Source organism: Armigeres subalbatus, chromosome 1 (assembly GCF_024139115.2).
Source record: "Armigeres subalbatus isolate Guangzhou_Male chromosome 1, GZ_Asu_2, whole genome shotgun sequence".
NCBI lineage: Eukaryota > Metazoa > Arthropoda > Insecta > Diptera > Culicidae > Armigeres > Armigeres subalbatus.
The window spans coordinates 238,859,739-238,877,115 of NC_085139.1; the positions used below are offsets into that span (position 1 = coordinate 238,859,739).

Consider the following 17,377-nt stretch of genomic DNA (forward strand, 5'->3'; position numbering starts at 1 on the left):
ATAGAACTTGCGTGTTTTTTTTAGAACGGCACAACTGTTCCATCCAACCCCCTGGCGTCCTATACTGTCACAATGGGTTTGACAATAGCCACCATGTCCACGGACGGTAGCTCATTACCGTCCGTTGTTATTGTACGAAAATAAACATCATGTGTTTTGTTTATTATTTGTTTTAGTTAAATCTGAAAATTGTTTTCTAAATAATTTGCAAGGTTTATATCACAGACAAACAGACGTAACACTAGAGAAATTTCCATCGACCATGACTTCAACGACCAATTTGAATTTGATCGATTGCGCGTTTCACAACTAGAGGCGCTAGCGTCGTAATCCTTCGAGTTTGACTTTTCACTCCAGCGCCTTCTGGTGACAATGTCATACGAAATCTTGTTTCGTGCAACATGCTTGCAAGATGGTGGTAGAGGAGTTGGGCGATGGATTTTTCTGAAAAATTGTTCAAACTGTTACGTCTGTTTGTCTGTGTTTATATCTTTGACCATGAGAATTATATTATTTGATGATAAAATATAATAAACTTACGAGTTGGAGGGAATCTACAGGTGAAATCAAGCGCAACACGAAATCATTTTTCGTAACTTGTTCTCCCGCTCCGAATCAAACAAAACATATTATTATTGTTTATACTGTGTTGAGCATCACAGTTGAAATGGTCCGGGGATGCAAATCGAACACATTCATTAGTGAAATTGAAATGAAATAAATGGTGTGCTGAAAGATGTTTTAGGATTATACCACAGAGAAACAGACGTCTCACTTAGAACAAAATGCAATAAAAATCATCGTCACAGAAACATGGTCGCCCAATGCTAATCACTGTGTGTGGCCAAGCGGCAACCAGATGGCGGTAGTGCGCAAACGTCAAACACAAGCAAAATCGATTCAAGCGCCATCGGTGGCCGATTGACCACCTACAAAAAATCAAATCAACCGTTTAAAAGGTGAACGATAGATCATGTGTTGAGTGAGACGTCTGTTTATCTGTGATTATACTTACATGCCCATAATAGCTGGTATTATTTTTGACCTAATTGAAAAAGTGTAGCCAACAATATTTTGAGCAAAATCCAATTGCTTGTAAAGGCACGATTCGGGAGAAGTACTTTTCAAAATGTATGCTAAACATATTCATGAAGATGTTCGCTACGCTGAGAAGCATCTCTTGCCACGGGGCTGGTTCCATCTCCTCACACTCCGCTACTTCCAGGCGGCATTTCTTCTCCTGAAAAAAGAGATTCAGCTGTCTCCGCTTCCGTCTATAACGTTTAAAATGACCAGTACAAACTTTCACACAAGCACGCGAATGAAGATGATCGTCTGTTCTCTGTGGTCGAACCAATCATTCCGTCGACTTCGTCCCACATACCCGACGTTGTTCTCCGCTACGTCGTTAATGGCTGCTTTAACGTATTCCAGCAGTCCTCAAGAGGGACCCGATCGAGCTCACCCTCTTCCGGAAATGCTGCCTCGAGATGCTGCGCGTATACAGTGGCGATATCATGTTGCTTCAGTCGCTTAAGGTTATACCGCGGCGGTCGTCGGTACCGAACATTGTTGACGATGGATAGCTTTGGGCGTAGTTCAACCACCCTGAATGGTGATCTGTAAGAAACTATTTCAAGCATAATTTTTCGTAACGACGTATGTAACAAAAGTAAACAAAACGGGGTTTTTAATACAACGTGACAATCACACGCGGCTTTATATAATACGCATCGATTTTACTGATTTCAGATCTTAAAATTCTTTAATTTAATCTTTTTGCGAATCGACGTATGTAAAAATTTCTATTTTTGAAGTCTCATTGTTACATACGTCGCTTTAACATATGGGAACTAAGAGCGACCTATGTAACAAAAAAATCAAAACAAAACAAAACTGCAGTTGCGTCAATCGTGCACTATGGAAAACCGACCAATGTACACCGACGTACGTGTAGCATACCGGTGTATGTATAATTTTATCGTTTTTCACAATGAATTTGAATGAACTGAGCTTTACTGTGAAGCACGCTTATTACGTGTCTTGTAATGATGCATGCCAGCGGAAAAAAGTATTGAAAAAAGATTTAGTTTTAAAACAGTTTTAGAAAAAGTTTTGCCAACTTTCAGCAAAGGATTTCTTGAATCCTCATATTTGTTACATATGTCGTTATGAAAAATTATGCTTGATTTATATGCGCAGCCAGAGGCGTACTCTACCGGCGATAATCACATCATGTGTCAGTTGTAGAGTATTTTGTACGTTGACGATATGCTGATCACAGACCGAGGAGAAGTTCAAGTCCATTTTCAAAAGCTTACAATCAAATTTCACCGTATCGAACCTTGGAGACATTCGCCATTTTCTGGGAATCGAAGTTGAAAACTGCGAAGCCGGTTACAAGCTGAAGCTTCTCTGAAGATCCCTCTTGACTCGAGTTACTCCCAGCATTAGGAGGAGATGAATCAGCTGCCAGGCAACAAGAATTATCTGAATCTAATAGGAGTAGAGATGGTCGGGTTTCACATTTTGTCAACCCGAACGGACCCGAACCCGATTTATAAATTCTTTTCAAACCCGGACCCGATCCGAACGCGGAATGAAAAATCTTATGAAACCCGAACCCGACCCGTACCCGACAATTTTTGCAGTCCTAAACCCGAGCTGGACCCGAACTAATTTTTTGGCGGAAACATCACACTAGATATTTTATATTTCTCTTTACACTCAAGGGTATAGGCCCAAACAACGAACAAAATAACCGGAAGTGAACAAAAAAATATTCATTATTTTATTTAATAAACTCGTACCCGACCCAGACCCGACATTTTATCATCTCACAAACCCGTACCCGACCCCAACCCGACATTGTTCTAATTTTCCAAACCCGAACCCGTCGGGTTCGGGTTCGGGTCTGAAAACGGGTTTGAAAACCCGAAACCCGACCATCTCTAAATAGGAGCTCTGCTCAGTGGCGTTGCCAGAAAATTGGTCTGGGGGGGGGTTTCTGAACATTTTTTTTTTCATACCAAAAAAAATTTTCTTCTAAAAATTTCGTCTCTTGGGAGGGGTTTTATGTCCAAAACTCCCCCCGTGGCTACGCCACTGGCTCTGCTGTATGTATCGCCAAGACGAGGCCGGATATCCATTCCGGCACAAAAATCGAGCTATCCAAATCAGCAAGATTGGAACAAGGCGAAACGAGTATTGCGTTACATATCAATAACAAGTGACCACAAGCTGCACCTAGGTTCATCTGATGATGGGCTACAAATGTTCGTTGATGTCTACTGATAGAAGGTCTACTCCTACTGGATTTATGATATCGCTGTATTGGTCAATTAGCGGAAAAGAAATAATTTTTATTACCATAGCTTGATTTAGTTGACTAATCAATCACATCAATTGATGGAATGGATTACCAGGCCGCATACTATAACATTTCAAATTTTTCAGAAAAGCACTAGAAACAAATAATAAGTAACGAGTGTGCGATATAAATTCATCAAACACAAATTTACAATGTTTCACGGAGCAGCTACAGCATAAAAACGCGTAGCCTTTCAGTTTCTCGAAACTCATAATTTATTTCCCAGAATCTAAGTAATGGTACCATGCTGTGCATCGTCATGCGAGTTTGGCAATTCGCTGATACCCTTCGTGAAGCGGACTTATAACTTCTAGAGCTTAACGACCGTCACGAAATTCCTGGAGTCAGCCGTTATTGCAATCGATTGATTCAATATACTTGAACCGTCGGAGGAAACATATAACAGCCATCTAAACTGTCGCAATAAATTGGCATGAGAGGAGCGGAATGAAATTAAGATTTTCATCGCAACTCAAACTTTCCGAACCCATCCCCCCAGGGGAGCACGAGCGAAATAAGTTTAATTTTCCAATCCAATGATCCGTAATGTGCATTTCACAATTTCTGGACTTGCGAGAGTTCTCTGCTACCAGTAGGTACCTACTTACGTTCGATTAAAAATAAATGGCTGCAAGCAAAGCTGCCTTCGAGTGAGCTGGGTATCACATCATGGCGAACGAGTGCTCTAAGCTCTGGCAGTCGGTTGACATATGTGATCTTCGCTTGGCAATTGATACGGAATGCCGAGCAGGAGATATTTGTATCGAGAAAAGAGAATAGACAGCATTTTCACTAACGAGGACTTCTTGCCAGAGGGCAAAGCATTTTATGCATTGGCTGATGGCTTCATCTTTTGCTGCTGGATCGAAGACATGTACTTATAATTGAATAACTGCGGTACGATTTAGCTCCGATTGGCCACACACACTTTCCTCAAGCATTAGTTTTTGTTCGGTAATATAACCACAGAGAACAGACGTTCATCTTCATTCGCGTGCTTGTGTAAAAGTTTGTACTGGTCATTTTGTGTGTGCTAGTGTGCTGATGAATATTGTTAAAGTTTGCCGTGTTTTACTTTTTAGCGCTAGTGTTCTTTCCGCATCGCTCCTAGGCTTGCTCCTAGGTGGCAGCACTACATTGTTTATGTAATGTATGCCAACGCCATCACTTAGCGAAAATGAGTTTTAAGGTCGGGCAGCCTGCGTTGGCGGCGCTGAGGTGCGATTTAAATCTTTACACACGTTTTTACCGAAATTTTGTTCGAGGATCCATGTCTGTTCTCTGTGATTCAGGTAAGCCGTTTTAACATCAACTATGTTTAACTACCCGGATAAAAAATATCATTAAAATATCATAATTTTTATTGTTCCAGCACCATTTAAAACATACTTTTTACCATTGAATCTAATGGAATTTTGACAATAATATCACATGGGAAATAATGGTTTTCCACGATAAAATGAATGGTAAATGGGACTTTTACAATAAAAAAGGGGGGTTGTTATGTATCTTTACAATAAAAAAATCGAAAATTTTCCATACAAAATTCGGAGCAAAACAATTGATTTTACGGTTCTTCAATGGGATGATTTCGAGGGTCAAAACAATAGAAAACATTGTGTTTTAAAGGTTTTCAATTACTTTTTCTATTGTTTTACAATAGAAAAACAACAGGTTTTAGAAAACATTATACTCCAATATTACAATAAAAATACAATACATTTAATTGTTTTACAAATTATTTTATTTTGAAAATAATTTTAATTCAGTTCAAACTTTTTTTCCTTTTATTTTAACTCGCTTTGCTGTTAATTGACGTTATAATGACGCAGTCCGCTATATTCGCTAACCACGCCGTAACTACTGCTACAAGAGAAGGGAATTTGATTTATCTCCTATAACTTATTTTTCCTTGCATGGGTGGATCGAAGTTAATCTTGAACACATACATATAGATATAAACCTGTGAAAATGTAAATTATAAAAGAATGTCAGTTTTATTAGAGTTAGTACGTCGAGAAAAAAAGAAAAAAAATACCTGCATCAGTTCTTATTACATCCCGTTGGTAAGATTGGCCAATGATAGCCGCTGAACGATCTTGAATCAGTGAAGGCAGCGAGCAGCAGTATTTCATCAAGCTTCATTTCTAAAAAGGAACAAGGATACATGTTACCAAAAATGTTCCGAATTGCTTCGACAATTGAGATTTAAGGACTTTAAAGATTCTCCCGCATCAATATCATCGCAGGTATTATGATGATACCGTGCGGGACCGAAATCCGTACAGCACCGAAATCCGTCCACCTCATGAGATATCAATAAATTAAAGGAGGTTAAAGGTAATTAATGTACAAATAATTTATCTTATCCTGTTCAGATACTTGACAGCATGCTTTTAGGGCATAGAATTGGATAGAAGGCTTTGAAATTAAATCAACAAAAATCAAAAACCAATCTCCACCCACCAAACGCGGAGTTCGTGCCGCCATTTTGTTTTCGGGTAGATCATAATTGCACCAAAAGTAACTGTGTTTTAATTGCTAATTGCAAATCATTACATAAGATAAGCGGAATACAAATCGAAGGGATCGCTTTTCATGGTGTGTATCGAACTATTTACAGTGGTAGTTTAGTCAATCAGACTGTTTCAATTTAAATGTTTAGTTAAGAAATAGCTGTACGGATTTCGATCCTTTGATTCGAAATCCGTCCACGGTGGACGGATTTCGAGTCAGGAGTAGCTGATTTATTCCATTATTTTATCATGTTTTTCGTAGTTTTTAATGAGTAAATGTGAAACACTTCAAAAGTAGAAGCCTTCATGTGCCTGTTTTAATGACAAACATTTTATTTACATTCGATTCTTATTTTCTAATGACTTTTTCATATACTAAGTGTGGGGAATAAAGTGAGTCCGAAAAATGCATTTGCATTTGTTGGTTACATTGATGGATAAAGTGGAACGTATTTCTTATTTCATGATAAAAATAATGAAATATACAAAAACATTTAAAAATGACATTAATAGAATAAATGATAACGAATTTGAAATTCAATCGTAGTTGGCATTTGAAATGCCAGCATACTAAGAAGCTAATGAGAACAAATTTGAAATTCAATCTCAGTAGGCTGACAGGAACGGTGAAAATAAACGAACATTCAGTGTTCTGTTTTTGAGGCGTGAACATGCGAATTATCCTTCGGTGTTCCGCGCTTGTTTTCGTTGGTAAGAAGCAAATCGGAAGACGAATTTGCTTGGCTACGACAATGACGTAGTCGTTGCTCCCTACAAGGTAAGAGAGTTCAGCAGTAGTAGAAAAGCTAAATGAGGCAAAAAAATATGGTAAGCCTCCGACGAAAAAAAAACATGGCAAAAAAAAAGATAAGCTATGATTGGTGAAGGGTAAAAAAAAAAAAAAGGTAAACCCCAGACGAGATATGGCAAAAAATTATGGTAAGCCTCAGTCTGAAAAAAATGGCAAAAAATAATGGTAAGCCATGCTATACAAAAGGCAAAAAAAAAGGTAAGCCTAAGTTGGAAAAGAGAACGGCAAAAAAAAAAGATAAGCCATGATATGCTAAGGGCAAATAGAAAGAGAGAGAGAGAGTGAGAGAACGCGAGAAAATAATATGGCAAAAAAAATTAAGAAAAGTCATGAAAAAAATTACACACATATAAAAAAATAAGGGGTGTCAATAGGCGAGAGAGATTCTTGACAGAATAGTGATAAAGAAAAAAATTGATTGTGTTTCAATGAGCAAAATAAACAATATTGAGAAATATAAAAAACGAAGGTCTACCATTTCAAGATCAGTTACAAGTTATGTTTGGAACTCATCCGCTATGCAGCGCGTTATATTGACAGTTACATTGGCAGTTCGGTTGAATATCTTGACATCTATAAGATTTGGAAAGTTGTCTTCTACAGAGTCGTTGAGAAAATCAAAATCAATGAGATGAATATTTGTTAAGTCTTAAATTTATCTGATCGACGGAGCTGTTGTTCAAGATAGTAGGTTGAGTTGAATATCTCTTTGTCGGTGAGATTTGAAAAGTTTTCGTAATCTAAAAAGTTGTGGAAAAAAAAATAAAAAAAAAAATTACTGAATTGAAGATGGTGTTGATTGCAATACATCTGCTTGGTGGCATCAGATTGAATAAGTTTGCTTATTCGGTTAAGTATCTCAAAATCTTGGAATTTGCTTGGCTACGACACTAAGGTGCTTAAGTGTACGGATTTCGATGCCCCACGGTAACACTTAACCACTGCGTCCATTACAGGCGTGATTCGCTGGTTGGGATTTTAATACATGGGTCATTTTTTAGTTGGGCCTCCGCTGGTTCGTTAGTTGGGTCGAGGTTGTGACCCAAGCAGCGAAACACGACTGTACATTGAACGTTTGTAGTATAACACTTCAGATATTTACCTCGATTCAGAAGCGATCACCGTTTGCCCAGCACCACTAACAGTAATTAAAAAGACACTTCCTGCTCTATACAGTTTCAATATTTTCGTCTTTCTACTAATTATAAACAAAACTGTACACGCTCAAATTAATCCATCCATTCTCCGAGTGAAATGATAGCAAAAGTTTTTGTTCCCTTTCATTTTTTTAATTTAAGTTTTTATTACATAATATTTCTAGACCTTCAATATGAAATATATACTTGAGAATCGGTATATATATTTTTTTTCATTTAAAAGCAAAGATATTGTTATTTTATTGTTTTCAATTGTTATTTCATCAATATAATAAATCCATGAAATATTCCAAAATTATTATTTTTTTCTTTAAGACGGGTTTCCTGATCATCCAGGTTGAATACTTTTGTAATTTGTTTAGTTTTTGGATAAGCAATACTAAACATAAGCAAACAATAAAAATATAATAGAATGTATCGGTAACATTTGAATATATTGTACTTCTAATGTAAGTACAATAAAGATCTTTAACATCCGTGAATATTTCACAATAAGCGTACAATAGTTTGTATTGTTTACCACATAATTTATTGTATTTCAATGGGTTATGTGATACAAGCTACTGTTAATTTTTATCCGGGTATGGACTTTCTCCGGCTAGCGACGGTCAGTAAAGTGCGGAACGACACTTGTTTTGCCACCGGTGCGAAAACTTCAACGAAGTGCCGTACTTTTGCGTGAAGCCCTGTGCTACGATTCTCGCCTTGTGCTGTACGAGTACAATGGCCCCTTTCTCACCGACCTTCGTTTTGAACAGCCATTTGCATCCAATGGCTTTCTTGTTCAGAGGAAGTTGAACTAGCTCCCGTCTCTCCTAGTCTCGTAATTCATCAAAGCGTGAAACTCCTCATCCATGGCGGCCTGCAACGGTTCCGCATTGCTTCTGCCGGTGTCCGAGGTTCACCAGACCATCTGGACGAATATTTGCTTGCTTTCAGACCTTGCCGCGTAACACTAGAACCGAATTGGTCCACCAGATAAATGGAAACGGATGGATCTGTGGAATGTTGGCACAGAGAACAGACGTTCATCTTCATTCGCGTGCTTGTGTAAAAGTTTGTACTGGTCATTTTGAAGTATGTCGTTATGCCCCCGTTGCGCGGTGCTAGTGTGCTGATGAATATGGTTAAAATTAGCCGTGTTTTACTTTTTAGCGCTAGTGTTCATTCCAAATCGCTCCTAGGCTCGCTCCTAGGTGGCAGCACTACATTGTTTATGTAGTGTATGCTAACGCCATCACTTAGTGAGATTGAGCTTTTATGTCGGGCAGCCTGCGTTGGCGGCGCTTAGGTGCGGTTTAAATCTTTACACACGTTTTTACCGAAATTTTGTTCGAGGATCCATGTCTGTTCTCTGTGATGTTGGTACGAAAAGTTTTTATTCTAGAGGACATAATCTTTATAATTACCTGACATTGCGCGCTCCTGGCCGTTGCGCCTCAATACTCCGCGTGACACGGGTGGATATGAAGATTGTCGCAAGGGGAGCGCATTGATGGTCACGTCTGAATCTTTCCACCGCTGAATCTTCGCCACCGCTGGTTTCAACTTGCGAAAAATATTTCATTTCAGATCCACATTCGGCTCCAGAATCGATTTCTTCATCACCGGCTTCTTGAACGAGTATTTCATGGAGCCGTGATCTCCGGATCGTAATTCAGGTTAACGTAGGTCTTCACTCGTTGTTGCTTGTGGTTGGCCAATTGCCACAGTATCTCTGCTTTGTTTTCGGACACTTCACAGTGCTTCACAGATGAATACGACATCATGGCATATGAACAGTCAGTATGCCTTCGTGTTTTCTTCAAAAACAATTTTGGGATGTTAGCATAGTTAGCCATTGCCTTCGTACCGAAAACCATTACATGCGACGAATCGGGTTAACGTTCGCTCCATGCTTCTTCCGGCGTTAGATTGTGTCCTCTGGTAGGTAAGCGATTTATAAGGTAGATCGCATTTGCTACCGCCTCCGCCCAGAGATACGTTTCTGAAACGATTTATTAATAAATTCCTTGCCGTTGTCCTTGCGAATGGTTTTCAGCTTGCATCCCGTCAGCAGGTGTTGCAGTATTCCAATTTCATGATGCAGCCATCTTGGATTTTTGTATGGGACAGCATCCGAGTTTGTTTATGTTTGCACTGAAAATGAATTTTCTCCCATCTACTGTCGAAGTGAGTGAACCCTGATAGAAGAACCCTGGACGGAACTGCTTTCCTTTGGTACAATTTTCACAATTTTCCATCAAGGACTCTCCGAAGTACAACCCGGATGCCAGGTCATTCTTCAACTTGTTAAGGCTGTGCACGATTAGGTGGACCATTCGCCTATACCAGAGATTTCATTTGGTCGCAACCCATTCGGCCGAATGCCACTAGGCCGAAAATTGTTTGGCCGAATATACCATTTGGCCGAACAGACCATTAGGCCGAAAGTCATTTGGCCGAATGGGTCATTTGGTCGAAAGGGTCGTTTGGCCGAAAGGGTCATTAGGCCGAAAGTCATTTGGCCGAATGGGTTATTTTGCCGAAAGGGTCGTTTGGCCAAAAGGGTCATTTGACCGAAAGGTTCATTAGGCCTAAAGGTTCGTTTGGCCGAAAGGGTCGTTTGGCCGAAAGGGTCGTTTGACCGAATGGATCATTTAGTCGAAAGGGTCATTTGGCCGAAAGGGTAATTTGGCCGAAAGGGGTCGTTTGGCCGAAGGGGTCATTTGGCCGAATAAGACATTTGGCCGAATAGGTCATTTATCCGAATAATTCATTCGAAAAATGTGAAATTAGCAATGAGAAGTGAGACGTCTCACTTCTCACTCTTAATTTTTCTCTTCTCACTGTAAAAAGTGAGAAGCGCGAAATGAATAGTGAGACGACTCACTACTCCCTTCGTACTACTCACTTAACACATTGAGAAGTGAGAAATGGGGAGTTAGAAGTGAGACGTCTCACATCTCAAAAAACATCTCACTACTCTTTTACAGCTTTTTACAGCGAGAAGTGAAAAATAAGGAGTGAGAAGTAAGACGTCTCTCTTCTCACTCCTCATTTCTCAATTCTCACTGTGAAAAGTGAGTAGTGCGAAGTGGGTAGTGAGACGTCTCTCTACCCACTTCGCACTACTCACTTTTTACATCGAGAAGTGATAAATGAGGAGTGAGAAGTGAGACGTCTCACTTCTAACTCCCTATTCCTCAATACTCAATGTGAAAAGTGAGTAGTACGAAGGGAGTAGCGAGACGTCTCACTACTCATTTCGCGCTTCTCACTTTTTACAGTGAGAAGAGAAAAATGAAGAGTGAAAAGTGAGACGTCTCTCTTCTCATTCCTAATTTCTCACTTTTCAAATGAACTATTCGGCTAAATGACATATTCGGCCAAATGTCCTTTTCGGCCAAATGACCCTCTCGGCCAAACGACACCTTTCGGCCAAATGACCCTTTCGGCCAAATGATCCTTTCGGCTAAATGATCCTTTCGGCTAAACGACCATTTCGGCCAAATTTCTCTTTCGGTCAAACAACCCTTTCGGCCAAATGACCCTTTCGGCCAAATGACCCTTTCGGCCGAACGACCCTTTCGGCTAAATGACCTTTTCGGCTAAATGAACCTTTCAGGCAAACAACCCTTTCGGCCAAACGACCCTTTCGGCCAAACAACCCTTTCAGCCAAATGACCGTTTCGGCCAAATGACCCATTCGGCCGAACGACCTATTCGGCCAAATGACCCTTCAGCCTAATGACTCTTTCGGCCAAATAACTTTCGGCCAGATGGGTTTCGGCTTAATGGTCTGTTCGGCCTAGTACCATTCGGCCAAATGGTCTGTTCGGCCGAATGGGTTTCGGCTAAATGACCCTTCCCCATGCGAGTGATAGCGCTTTGCGATCTTCATGTCCCTGGAACACGAACAATCCGTTCTTCATGTCATGGGTGCCTGTCGCGATTACTTCGCCGTCCGAGTCTGCCACCGTTACGCCTTGGATGGTGAACTACTTATACTTAGTGAAAGCGAAGTACGATCTGACCTACCGAATGATGAATGTGCGACATCGTAGGAATAAGCTTCGAACACAGACAAACAGACGTAACAGCTTGAACATTTTTCTGAAAAATCCATCGCTCAACTCCTCTACCACCATCTTGCGAGCATGTTGCACGAAGCAATGTTTCGTATGACATTGTCACCAGAAGGCGCTAGAGTGAAATGTCAAACTCGAAGGATTCCTACGCTAGCGCCTCTAGTTGTGAAACGTTCAATCAATCAAATTCAAATTGGTCGTTAAAGTCATGGTCGATAAAATTTTCTCTAGTGTTACGTCTGTTTGTCTGTGCTTCGAATCTATACCATTTCGTCGAAAGACATTTTACCGAATGACATTTGGTCGAAAGGATATTACGTCGAATGGACATTTGCTCGAAGGGACATTTAGTCAAAAAAAATTTCTTAGAGACGCAGGACATTTGGTCGAATGGTTTATTACGGTATGGTTTATTGCGGTGTTTCTAAAAGTCCTTTTGAATAAGTACCCGAGAAATATTGAGTGAAAGAATAAGAAAACCATTTATATTCGACCAAATGTCCCTTCGACTAAACGTCCTTTCGACGAAATGTCATTTGACCAAATGTCATTAGTAAATGTCAATCAACGAAGTGTTCCAACGCCGACTACGATGAAGTATTGGCAAAATAACATTGATATCATTGGTTTTTGACCATGTGCCTGAAAATAGAATAGAGGCTATTTCACCATCCGTACCTAAAATTAGACTATTTCTGAAGGTTTTAAATTTTTCTTATAATACACCAGGGTCTTCAGAAGTTTATGTTAGCTCAGGTGAAAAATCGCCGATGGCATCCGTATTTGTTTCTTCCACTGCCGATTGAACTTCCTCACGTCCACTGAATTCTTCTAATTAGTTTGTTCATGTATCTTGTGGATTATTTATTCAAATTAACCAAAAATCTATTGACGAGTTATCCGTTTAACTAATTACCCTTATTACCGACTAATCACTTTCAACATTCGACTTATTTTCCATTAGACTAAATGTCCTTTCGGTTAAATGTCCATTCGATTAAATGTCCATTCGACTAAATGTCCTTTTGACTAAATTTCCATTCGACTAAATGTCCATTCGACTAAATGTCACTTCGACCAAATGTACTTTCGACTAAATGTCATTCGACTAAAAGTCATTCGACGAAATGTCATTCGACGAAATGTCATTCGACGGACTGTCCCAAAGCCATAAGCTTCACGTTCTTCACGACGATAGGATGTTTGTGACCACATTTCGGCGTCAAACTCACTGAACCAGTAGCTACGATGTTCATCGCTCCTTTGTCGTTCATCACCTCCACCCTATTTGCATCACTTCACCTATTGACGCCCCTTTTCACCGTTCCGTTTCCACACGTTTTTCCTCCGCGCATCTCCGCTTTTTCATCCACATGCTATGCCAAGTACGAACTGCTCGCGGATTGGTTTGACGCCGTCACGACCAAGGGCCTCATACGCCTGTCACTGGCGAACAAAGCTCGTGTACTCTGCATCGAAGCTTAGAACCGGTGTTAGGGCGCAATCGTTAATGTGAACATTTTTATATTCGGTTAGTTACTGCAAATAAATTCTTTTTCGAGTCCCTATAATCAAGCAGGTATCTCAAGCATACCACATCGTTATATTGCTGCATGATTGAGTGTTTAATTTTGATAAAATATCGAAAACAAAAGTGTGCATAAAAATTGCCTCGCCATAACAAAAAGGTGGTAGAGAATTAACACTGTTGTTTACAGTTTAGAACCAAATCCAGATGTCGCACATGTTGGGGTAGGGATTCAGTGCTCCACCTTCTCCCCCTGGTCACGACCCTTCACAATATAAAATATATCAAGCACAGGTCAGTTTTGACATTTCTTAGTTATCTTATTACTGTAGTTACCGATATGGAAAGCCATATAATTCTTGAAGGAACTTCCGGAGGGATTGCTGGAGAAATTTGGATGGAGTTTGTTGGAAATTTTGGGAAGAATTTTTGAAGAAACTTTCCGAGGTATTCCTGGAGAAGCTTCCCGAAGAAATCCTGTAGGAATTCCTGAAGGAATTTCAGAAAAAAAAATCCTGAGGAATTGCTGGAGGAATTTGGAAGGAATTTCTTAAGAATTCCGGAAAGCATTCTTAGAGAAACTTTCCGAAGAATTCCTGGAGAAGCTTCCCAAAGAATTCCTGGTGGAACTTCTGAAGGGTTTCCTGGAGGAACATCCGGAAGAATTTCTGGAAGAACTTCCGAAGGATGAACTGATTAACTTGCCAATGGAGGCACTTCCTGAGGATTTCGTTGTTGAATAGCAGACACGAAGAACCATCACATCGCCGTAACCCTTTTCGCGTTTCGAAGGGACTCGAGAATCTCTCTGAAACTCGAATTACGCACATCACCCGATCCATCGTCGCCTTGATCAACCGTAACAGTTTATCCGGAAATCCGTTTTCGTGCATTAGCTGCCATAGCTGGTCCCGATCGATTGTATCATATGCGGCTTTGGAGTCGATAAATAGATGATGATAGGGCTCGTTGTATTCGCGGCATTTCCGCAGTACCTGACGTACGGCGAACACCTGGTTCGTGGTAGAACGTTCGCCCATGAATCCCGCTTAGTACTTGCAATTGGTGTTAGTCGGCAGAATAAAATTTGGAAAAGTACCTTTTAGGCGACGTTTAGCAATATGATTGCGCGGTAGTTGCTACAATCCAGCTTATCACCCTTTTTGTAGATGAGACACACGACACCTTCCATCCACTCCTGCGACAGAACCTCATCCTCCCAAACCTTGGTAATTACCCAGTGCAGCGCTCTAGCCAGTAGAGTCTCACCACCGTGTCTAAAGAGCTCTTCTGGTAGTCTCCAACGGCTTTGTTGTTTTTCAGCCGGCCGATCTCCTCCTGGATTTCCTGGAGGTTCGGAGCAGGAAATCGTATGTCCTGCGCGCGTGCTCCCAGGTTCATTACCATACCTGTACCATATAGCGTTCTAATAAATGGGAAAGCGATGATTTGATTATTTTTAATCGAATGTCGTCAGAGCGTCATGGATTCAATTTGCTGCATCCCTAACAAAATTATTTCACTCGTCTTTTCGCGACACATATCTCTTATTCCCATCATTTAAAAACGTACCAGCGATGGAAAGCAGTTTACTAATCGTGCGACACGCTACCATCCAAGAGCAACAGCCATCCATCCATCCTCGTTAACCCCGTTAACCATAGACATCCTGCTTGACTAGACTAAACAGAATGTGAACTGTCGTCGTCGTCGTCGTTGTCAGATCTGATAACTCCGGCTCCATTGCAACCCCTTTTTCGATCACCGATGGAACCGGAATCGAAGTCAAGTCAAATGGAATCTGCGAAAAATTCAATTTCTGTTAAACTCTAAATCACAGGGAATCAATTTTTTTGGAATGCGCCTGCGAAACAAGCGACAAAAGAGAACCAACGACAAAGCTTTGTTTTTGTCGGAGATAATAATGACAAAGATCCGAAAAATTTTGTCAGCAACAAAAAAGAAAACAATCTTGTTGCTAACTTTTCATCCCGTTGTTTTGCATTATTGCTAGTGAAAATTTCGGTTTTATGCTATCATAGTTTCTGCTTTTATGGAAATATTAGAGAATCGAACAATGATTACAAAATTAGCAGCGTATTTTCGGAGATTTCAAAGCATGCAAGGCAAATGATTCTTGTCATATTGTGTTCGGGTTCTGATAAAGGTTTGTCGCTAGGTGCGTTTGTCAGTAACAAACTCTGTTGATGACAAAGAGTATATTGTTAGGCGTTGCTCGAATATTGATTCCCTGCTAAATCAGGAAACGAAATACCCTCCGATGTGTATCATCCATCAATCGATTACCGCCAACAGCTCTTACCGCAACGTTATGGGGGTCACGCTGGCCTTGGCGTTTCAGTTCAATTTGGTGTGAAAAAAATTGTTACTGTCGCATTGCGCTGTGTCACCTTGTGTCACGAAACAACAGTTTGGAAGATGACTCATAAATAATGGAGATTGTTTTAACAATTCACGAAAACTTAAGCAATAAATAAATAGCTTATGGAAATAAACTCAAAAATTAATAAAATAAATTCTTATAAAATAAGAGACAGTAATGTTGCAAATTCAATTGCCCTAATGAAATGTCTGAAATCGATCTTTTAAATAAGTCAACCATCGACTCTACGACACTTTAAATGCATTTGTATTTCCCATCGATTTCCATTCTACCATCTTAAGCACAACTCAGCCCAATGCACATGTGAACCAATACTGGTAGTGCCAACCTCTTAACGACTTTCAGTGGCATGGAAAATAAACATTTTTCCAATTTTATTCGCCGCATAACAGCCATGAGTTCCCCTGGTGATTGCCAATAACGGGAGTGGAAAATTGCGCTACAAAGATCAAACAAAACCAACCACCCAACCCGACCACTGCAGACACACAGCATGTGGTAAATATATGAAAATCGACAATAGGGTCTGCGTTTGGAAAGCAAACACGAACTTGTTGGGTGTGCTCCCGACTGGGACTAGGACTATGCGCATTCCTTCCCAATGTGGATAGGAATGCAAGCAAACATGGGTCAGTTATGCGTATTGAGGAGGCTGAACCATTTATAAGACACATGTGACACGACACGAGTATATCAATATACTGGGGCACATCTGTTACCATGCTGGGGCTGGGAGAATGCTTTGGTGTCATCTTAAGCGCAGAATTTTCGAATAAATTTCGATTTATTGTTGGGAATTATGAACCCTCCACACTATTATGGGTCAGCTAAGGGTTTGTTTGATCAAACTCATCATCAATTTTCTTTCTGACATCTTTATTCACTTCATTTGCATTTGTATTTTTTAATTTATCTAATGGGAACTTATGAGCTGAGTTTTATATCATTGCTGTGAGAAAGGCAAAATGTTCGAAGAATCTAACCCGAGCAGGAGCGACGACCTCGATAACAGAAATTGGTATAAACTAGCCTTGCAAAATTAATATGTACAATACCTCAGGCTTAACATATTCTGTTATTACAATACCAAAAGCATCACAAATTAGTATTCCTTGTAGAAGAGTATGAATCTTCTTCTTCATTGGCATTACAACCCCCAATGAGACATTGCTGCCTCGCAGCTTAGTGTTCATTAAGCACTTCCACAGTTATTTAACAGCGAAGTTTCTAAGCCAAGCTATAATTTGCATATGTATAAGGGCTCATGAGGCTAACACGATGATACTTTTATGCCCAGGGAAGTCGAGACAATTTCCAATCCGAAAATTGTCTAGTCTGGTACCGGGAATCGAGCCCAGCCACTCTCAGCATGGTATTGCTTTGCAGCCGCGCATCTTACCGCACGGTTAATGAGGTAGAATACCAAAGGAGTAATACCCAAAATTTGTATGCACAAGCACAACACTTCAGGTCGCTGGAAATACACGTAGTGTAGTAGTGGTGGTGGTAGTGAAATGGTGC

General features: G+C 40.2%; 1 long non-coding RNA gene across 1 annotated transcript; it reads right to left on the reverse strand.

Annotated features, from left to right (window-relative positions):
- Nucleotides 1-5,144: 5,144 nt before the first annotated feature.
- On the reverse strand, nucleotides 5,145-7,885 carry LOC134212004 (uncharacterized). The gene is made up of 3 exons (XR_009979177.1): nucleotides 7,800-7,885; nucleotides 5,409-5,517; nucleotides 5,145-5,333 (listed from the first exon to the last, which is right to left on the reverse strand). It is a non-coding gene; the product is annotated as an uncharacterized LOC134212004 (long non-coding RNA).
- Nucleotides 7,886-17,377: the final 9,492 nt, after the last annotated feature.